The 8,532-nt window shown below is 40.0% G+C and overlaps 1 protein-coding gene across 1 annotated transcript in view; it reads left to right on the top strand.

The window, feature by feature from the left end:
- The first annotated feature begins 308 nt into the window (after positions 1-308).
- RNF141 (ring finger protein 141) overlaps positions 309-8,532 on the top strand; it is a 45,326-nt gene continuing 37,102 nt past the window's right edge. The window contains exon 1 of the mRNA XM_065882837.1: positions 309-383. The gene's annotated coding sequence lies outside the window, so the exon portion shown is untranslated. The remainder of the gene's footprint in view (positions 384-8,532) is intronic.

The raw sequence follows: 8,532 nt of genomic DNA, 5'->3' as shown, positions 1-8,532 counted from the left end.
GAGAGCCAGCACCCTCCAGGCCGCACCCACTGAGGCCCCACGGAGCCTTAGCCTCGAGGAGCCTGCCAGGCGAGGCCTCTTCCGCCGCCCCTAGGGCACGGCCTCCTCCTAGGCCTCCGCCGCCACACTTTCCTATCGGACGGCCTTCGGGGCCGGGGCCTCGCAGGTCCCCAGGAGAAGCTGAGCTAGCTAGCGTAAGTTCTGGGGAGGAAGGTTGGGCATCGTTTCTAAGCAACGCGCTGGGGCGGGGGTGGTGGGGCACGCCTTATACGTCACTGAGGTGCGACAGGGTAACGGCCGGAGCCGCCGCCGCCGCCTGCGGCTCTGAGAAGCTGGCCGAGGGTTCGCTGCTGCTGCCGGAAGCGCGATGCCTTGAACCTGGGGTGAGCTCCGTAGCGCTGGTCTGTCGCCGCTTCCCCTGCACTGCCCCACAGCCCTCGGACAGGGAGGAGAAACGCGGGCCAGGCCTCGAGTGCCGCGCCGGGCTTTCGTGGGGAGACAAGCCCCGACCCGCCGCCGCCGTCTCTAGGCCTCGGCTTAGGGTGTGGAGCTGGCTTGGGAGGCCCTTCCGTGGTCATACTGTCTCTAAGCCAGTGGTTTCCAGTGACAGAGCGTGGAAGTGGCTTGTCCCGTTTTGGGCGGGGCGGGGGGAGTGGTTCAGGGGGATCAGGAGACAGCTTTTCCTCCTCGAGCGCGGATCTTCTTTTGAATGTTGCCGCCGGCGCAGTCAGTCGGCCAGCAGACGTGGCTGTTGGTTCCGAGTGCAGGTGTACTTGAGGCGGGGTGGTGGCGGAAGGGTGGTGGGTGTGTTGAGTTAACGCGCGAGTGAGGCTAGAAACCTGTGCGCGCGCCCCGCCCTGGACACCCCAGTTAGAAACCCTTGCCTGGGTGATGGCTCAGAAATGGCCAAGTCCGTCTACTTAACCCGTCCTCCCGTTCTAAATTAGCTTAGGCAGCTCCCCTTGCCAAAGGCCTGGCCTTGTCGAACCAGCCACCGTGAGACCCGGCAGAGACCAGAAGTTTTCTGGCTACTCTTTGTAGTATTCATTCTTGGAAAGGAAACTTTCTGTGTCGCTTTTGAAATGATTTTTTTGTTATTTTTATCGTGTTACAGAATGTGAGTTTACTATTATTGTTCAAATTTATCCCCAGCCCCTTGAAAATTGCAGTGTACGTCCGTGTTCTGACCCTGTCCTATTTCACCGTGCCAGGTGATGCAGTTCTCATCTCTGGCGTATTTCTAAAGCGGCCGTGACACTTCCTGTGGCTTATAACTCTTAGATCTTATGCATGAAGTGATTCTTTTCCACCTCCCTCCCTCCCCGCGCGCCCATTCTTCCTGCTATAAAATGAGCTCCATCCGTTCTGAATTTCATCTGGCACATGAGGTGCCCCGGACCAACGATCCTAAATTAGTCGCCTCTATATTGGAAAGCCCCCTAAGAAGTGATGCTTTCTGAATTAAGAACTCAAAAATAGTATGAATATTTCTCCTTTCCTCTGATGCTGCCTGGCTGCAGTTTCTAAATATTTCCCTCCAGGATATGCTTGTGTGTTTCCAAAATGTGTTCTTTGTCATTTGATAGAAGTGAGTTTTATATTTGATGTGTGTTGTCTGATCCTTCTAAGTTCACATTTAAGCACTTGACACACTTCCTTTCCCTTTCTCTTTCCCCAAAGGCAGAGAATGTCCAGAGAAAATTCTTACAAGTCTAGTTAGTGCATTTTCCACATATGAAATGTATTTAGTAAACACCCTGGTGATATCAGAAACCCATGTTTTCAGTCTCCAAGTACTATCCTTTTGTAGTTTTTCTTTGCATAAAATTTTTGTCTGATTAAGGCCTTTGACCCCGGAACAGACATTCTAGACTCTACAGTGGCTCTTAGTCTGATAGTTTCACTATGGTCTGTAATAACTGCTGTTACTTTATTGTCTTGCAGGACAGCTGATAATCTGTTTACAGATCTAGAGTTTGAGTAAACAATGAGTAATAAAATAGGGACCTAGTTTTTAGTACTTAGTTTTTTTTCACTGATGCTAAAACGGAGTTAACAGTGAAAATAGTTGATGATTATTTCAACTATAAATATCTCTTCTGTAACTAAAGAAGTTGATACAAGATTTCATGGAGGTCTCAGAGAAGTTTTCTAAATACTGCAGTATTTGTGAGCTAGTCATCTTGTACTTCCAGGCTTTTCATCTTTGCTTTAAACCTTTTATGAATGGATATGGTTTAAATTTTCATGAAGGTTTTTTTTTTTTCCAGTTACCCATGATGTGATTTTTATAGCTTTACAAAGAATATTTGAACTACAGCAATTCATTTTGTTAGAAAAAGCAGTGATCAAGTGTTATGTTACCACCCACTAGGGAATGTGGCATTTTTGGAATCCTTGATATTCTTAAGAGTTTCAAAATAACAATTATTCTTTATTTAGAAAATCCTTCAAATGTTTTTTTGAAAGCACATTGTTATCCTGCTTGAAAGGACTAAATTATAGGGCACAATAGTATGAGAGCTGCCAGTTCTTTGAGAAGTCTTGACCAGAGATTTATCTTTTGCTGAATTCTATGCCAGTGGTTTGCAAATTAAGTTCCTGTTCAATACTACTGTTTCATTTTCTAGAGGGAAGTATTTTGCTTATACCAAATAATGAAAATTGCTCAATTTACATAAACATTAATGATACATTTTTACAATTTTATATTTTTTCTTCCATGTATTTTTTTTTAACTTCAGCTTCTCTGCAACTAGTAGATGCTGAACAAGTTAACAAAACTCAAAAGAATACTAAGTTAATAATAAAAAACCAGAAACTGTCAGCAATATTTACTGTATCCATTCATAAACATTTATTGTGTGCTTATGTATATGCCAGAAGAGAGAACACAGCTACTACCCTCAAGAAGCTCATAGAGGGGGATGGTCAAGTGACCTAACTGATGATATGTGCTGTGATAGAAGAATGTGCCTAGTCACCAAAGAGGAACATTGAAAAACCTGTGGCGGGTGACAAGAGGGTGGCCTCAGCAGATTGTTTCATGAACATGCATGCACCCTTGATTGTGGTTTTATTGCATGTAGATCACAGAGTCATATTTTTATGCCCATGATGGACGTTGACATTTATCATTTTATGGTATTCAAAATGAATTGTAAATCCTGGGCCCTCTCCACTGAACCAGGTTGAGAACCAATTTTCCTTTTTTTTTGCTGTATGTGGGCCTCTCACTGTTGTGGCCTCTCCCATTGCGGTCCGGACGTGCAGGGTCAGCGGCCATGGCTCACGGGCCCAGCCACTCCGCGGCATGTGGGATCTTCCCGGACCAGGGCACTAACCCGTGTCCCCTGCGTTGGCAGGCAGACTCTCAACCACTGCGCCACCAGGGAAGCCCGAGGACCAATTTTCCATGCTCTTTCAGTAGTCTCTAGATAGTGTTCCCTTTTAATCTGAGGAGTTAATAAACAGGTTTCCCAGATACCTGATACCAAGTGGAATTATAAGATAACAAGTTAATATGCTGCCTCAAATTATAAATTTTATTCAAAGTTAGGACACCAGTTCAAAACAATGCAGAAACAAAAGGGACCATTTGCTTTTTTTTGTGGGGGGGAGGTACTGTTTATTGAGGTATAATTGATGTTCAATATTATATGTTTCAGGTGTACAACATAGTGATTTATAATTTTTAAAGGTTGTACTCCATTTATAGTTATTATAAAATATTGGCTATATTCCCTTTGTTGTACAATATATCCTCATAGCTTACCTATTTTATATGCAATAGTTTGTATATCTTAATCCCCTATCCCTATCTTGCCCCTGCCCTTTTCCCCCTCCCCACTGGTAACCACCAATTTGATCTCTGTTATATCTGTGAGTCTGTTTCTTTTTTGTTATATTCACTAGTTTATTTTTTTAGATTCCATGTATTAGTGATGCATATGGTGTTTGTTTTTCTCTGTCTGACTTACTTCATTACTTCAATTTCAGGTGTACAGCAAAGTGAATCAGTTATACATATACATATATCCACTCTTTCTTAGATTCTTTTCCCATACAGGCCATTACAGTGTACTGAGTAGTGTTCCCTGTGCTATACAGTAGGCCAATATTAACTATTTTATATATAGTAGTGTGTATATGTCAATCCCAATCTCCCAATTTATCCCTCTCCCCCTTTCCCCCTTGGTAACCATAAGTTCGTTTCCTACATCTGTGACTCTATTTCTATTTTGTAAATAAGTTCATTTGTACCATTCTTTTAGATTTCACATATGAGTGATATCATATGATATTTGTCTTTCTCTGTCTGACTTAATTCAGTCAGTATGACAAAATCTAGGTCCATCCATGTTGCAGCAAATGGCATTGTATTTCGTTCTTTTTATGGCTGAGTAATATTCCATTGTATATATGTACCACATTTTCTTTATCCATTCATCCATTGATGGAGATTTAGGTTGCTTCCATGTCCTGGCTATTGTAAATAGCACTGCAATGGATATTGGGGTGCATGTATGTTTTCAAATTATGGTTTTCTCTGCATATATGCCCAGGAGTGGGATTGTTGGATCATATGGTAGCTCTATTTTTAGTTTTTTAAGGAACCTTTATTTTGTTCTCCATAGTGACTGTACCAATTTACATTCCCACCAAGAGTGTAGGAGGGTTTCCTTTTCTCCACACCCTCTCCAGCATTTATTGTTTGTAGAGTTTTTGATGATGGCCATTCTGACCGGCGTGAGGTGTAGGTTTGATTTGCATTTTTCTAATAATTAGTGATGTTGAGCATCTTTTCTTGTGCTTGTTTGGCCATCTGTATGTCTTCTTTGGAGAAATGTCTGTTTAGGTCTAAACATTTTTTTTTTTTTTTTTTGTGGTACGTGGGCCTCTCACTGTTGTGGCCTCTCCCGTTGCAGAGCAGAGGCTCTGGACACGCAGGCTCAGCGGCCATGGCTCATGGGCCTAGCCGCTCCGCAGCATGTGGGATCTTCCCAGACCAGGGCACGAACCCATGTCCCCTGCATCAGCAGGCAGACTCTCAACCACTGCACCACCAGGGGAGCCCAGGTCTGCACATTTTTTGATTGGGTTGTTTGTTTTTTGAAATAGAGCTACATGAACTGTTTGTATATTTTGGAGATTAATCCCTTGTCAGTTGCTTCCTTTGCAAATATTTTCTCCCATCCTGTGGGTTGTCTTTTTGCGTTTATGGTTTCCTTTGTTGTGTAAAACCTTTTAAGTTTAATTAGGTCCCGTTTGTTTATTTTTGTTTTTCTTTTCATTACTCTAGGAGGTGGATCAAAAAAGATCTTGCTGCGATTTACATCAAAGAGTGTTTTGCCTATGTTTTCCTCTACGAGTTTTATAGTGTCTGGCCTTACATTTAGGTCTTTAATCCATTTTGAGTTTATTTTTGTGCATGGTGTTAGAGAATGTTCTAATTTCATTCTTTTACATGTAGCTGTCCAGTTTTCCCAGCACCATTTATTGAAGAGACTGTCTTTTCTCCATTGTTTATTCTTGCCTGCTTTGTTGTAGATTAATTGACCATAGGTGCATGGGTTTATCTCTGGGTTTTCTATCCTGTTCCATTGATCTATATTTCTGTTTTTGCACCAGTACCATACTGTGTTGATTACTGTAGCTTTGTAGTTTAGTCTGAAGTCAGGGAGCCTGATTCCTCCAACTCCGTTTTTCTTTCTCAAGATTGTTTTCACTATTCGGGGTCTTTGTGTTCCCATACAAATTAAAAAATTTTTTTGTTCTAGTTTTGTGAAAAATGCCATTGGTAATTTGATAGGAATTGCATTGACTCTATAGATTGCCTTTGGTAGTATAGTCATTTTGACACTATTGATTCTTCCAATCCAAGAACATGGTATATCTTTCCATCTGTGTCATCTTCGGTTCCTTTCATGAGCATCTCATAGTTTTCAGAGTACAGGTCTTTGGCCTCCTTAGGTAGGTTTATTCCTACGTATTTTATTCTTTTTGATGCAATGGTAAATGAAATTGTTCCGTTAGTTTCTCTTTCTGATCTTTTGTTGTTACTGTATAGGAATGCAAGAGATTTCTGTGTATTAATTTTGTATCCTGAAACTTTACCAAATTCATTGATGAGCTCTAGTAGTTTTCTAGTAGCATCTGTAGGATTTTTCTATGTATAGTATCTTGTCATCTTCAAACAGTGACAGTTTTACTACTTCTTTTCTAATTTGGATTCCTTTTATTTCTTTTTCTTCTCTGATTGCCATGGCTAGGACTTCCAAAACTACGTTGAATGAAAGTGGTGACAGTGGACATCCTTGTCTTGTTCCTGATCTTAGAGGGAATGCTTTCCGCCTTTCACCATTGAGAAAGATGTTAGCTGTGGGTTTGTCATATATGGCCTTTATTATGTTGAGGTAAGTTCCCTCTATGCCCACTTGCTGGAGAGTTTTTATCATAAATGGGTGTTGAATTTTGTCAGAAGTTTTTTCTGCATCTATTGAGACGATCATATGGGTTTTATTCTTCAGTTATTGTGGTGTATCACTGACTGATTTGTGGATATTGAAGAATCCTTGCATCCCTGGGATAAATCCCACTTGATAGTGGTGTATTATCCTTTTAATGTATTGTTGTATTCGAATTGCTAGTATTTTGTTGAGGATTTTTGTGTCTATGTTCATCAATGATATTGGCCTGTAATTTTCTTTTTTTGTGGTATCTTTGTCTGATTTTGGTATCAGGATGATTGTGGCCTCATAGAATGAACTTGGGAATGTTCCTTCCTCTGCAATTTTTAGGAAGAGTTTCAGGAGGATAGGTGTTAAGTCTTCTCTAAATGTTTAATAGAATTTGCCTGTGAAGCCATCTGGTCCTGGACTTTTCTTCGTTGGAAGTTTTTAAATTACTGTTTCATTTTCAGTACTTGTGAGTGGTTTGTTCATATTTTCTGTTTCTTTCTGGTTCAGTCTTGGAAGGTTGTACCTTTCTAAGAATTTGTCCATTTCTTCTAGGTTGTCCATTTTATTGGCATGTAGTTGTTTGTAATAGTCTCTTATGATCCTTTGTATTTCTGTGGTGTCAGTTGTAACTTCTATTTCATTTCTAATTTTATTGTTTTGAACCCTCTCCCTTTTTTTCTTGATGACCCTGGCTAAAGGATTATCAATTTTGTTTATCCTTTCAAAGAACCAGCTTTTAGGCTCATTGATTTTTTTCTGTTTTCTTCATCTATTTCATTTATTTCTGCTCTGATCTTTATGATTTCTTTCCTTCTACTAACTTTGGGTTTTGTTTGTTCTTCTTTCTCTGGTTGCTTTAAGTGTAAGGTTAGGTTGTTTATTTGAGATCTTTCTTGTTTTCTGAGGTAAGATTATATTCCTATAAACGTCCCTCTTAGAACTGCTTTTGCTGTGTCCCATAGGTTTTGGATCTTTGTCTTTCGTTGCAATTGTCTCTAGATATTTTTTTGATTTCCTCTTCGATTTCTTCAGTGATCCACTGGTCATTTAGGAACATATTGTTTAGCCTCCACATATTTGTGTTTTTTCCTGTAATTGACTTCTAGTCTCATAACGTGGTCAGAAAAGATGCTTGATATGATTTCAGTTTTCTTAAATTTGCTGAGGCTTGATGTGTGGCCCAAGAGGTGATCTATCCTGGAGAATGTTTCATGTGCACTTGAGAAGAAATTGTATTCTGCTGCTTTCAGATGGAAGTATATATTTATATATATTTATGCTGCTTTTGGATGGAAATATATATTTATATATATTATATAAATATAAATTAAGTCCATCTGATCTAATGTGTCATTTAAGGCCTGTGTTTCCTTATTGATTTTCTGTCTGGATCACCTGTCCATCGATGAAAGTGGTTTGTTAAAGTCCCCCACTATTATTGTGTTACTGTCAGTTTCTCCTTTTATGGTTCTTGGCATTTGCCTTATATATTGAGGTGCTCCTGTGTTGGGTGCATATATATTTACGATTGTTATATCTTCTTGGATTGATCCCTTGATCATTATGTAATGTCCTTCTTTGTCTCTTGTAACAGTCTTTATTTTAAAGTCTATTTTGTCTGATATGAGTATTGCTACTCCAGCTTTCCTTTGATTTCCATTTGCATAGGATACCTTTTTCCAATTCCCTCACTTTCAGTCTGTATGCGTCCCTAGATCTGAAATGGGTCTCTTATAGACAGCATACATACGGGTCTTGTTTTAGTATCCATGCAGCCAGTCTATGTCTTTTGGTTGGTGTATTTAATCCATTTACATTTAGGGTAATTATTGATACGTATGTTCTTAATGCCATTTTGTTAATTGTTTTGGATTTGTTTTTGTAGGTCTTTTTTCTTCCTTCTCTTTTGTTCTCTTGTCTTGTGATTTGGTAACTATCTTTAGTGTTGTGTCTGGATAGCTTTCTCTTTTTTGTGTATGTATCTACTGTAGATTTTTGGTTTGCAGTTCCCGTGAGGTTTTGATATAGCAGTCTATATATATATATGATTGTTTAAGTTTCTGGTCTCTTA

Source organism: Phocoena phocoena, chromosome 8, assembly GCF_963924675.1.
Source record: "Phocoena phocoena chromosome 8, mPhoPho1.1, whole genome shotgun sequence".
In the NCBI taxonomy this organism is placed as follows: domain Eukaryota; kingdom Metazoa; phylum Chordata; class Mammalia; order Artiodactyla; family Phocoenidae; genus Phocoena; species Phocoena phocoena.
Note: the sequence above shows the minus strand (reverse complement) of the source record. Positions and strands in the feature narration are given on the sequence as shown.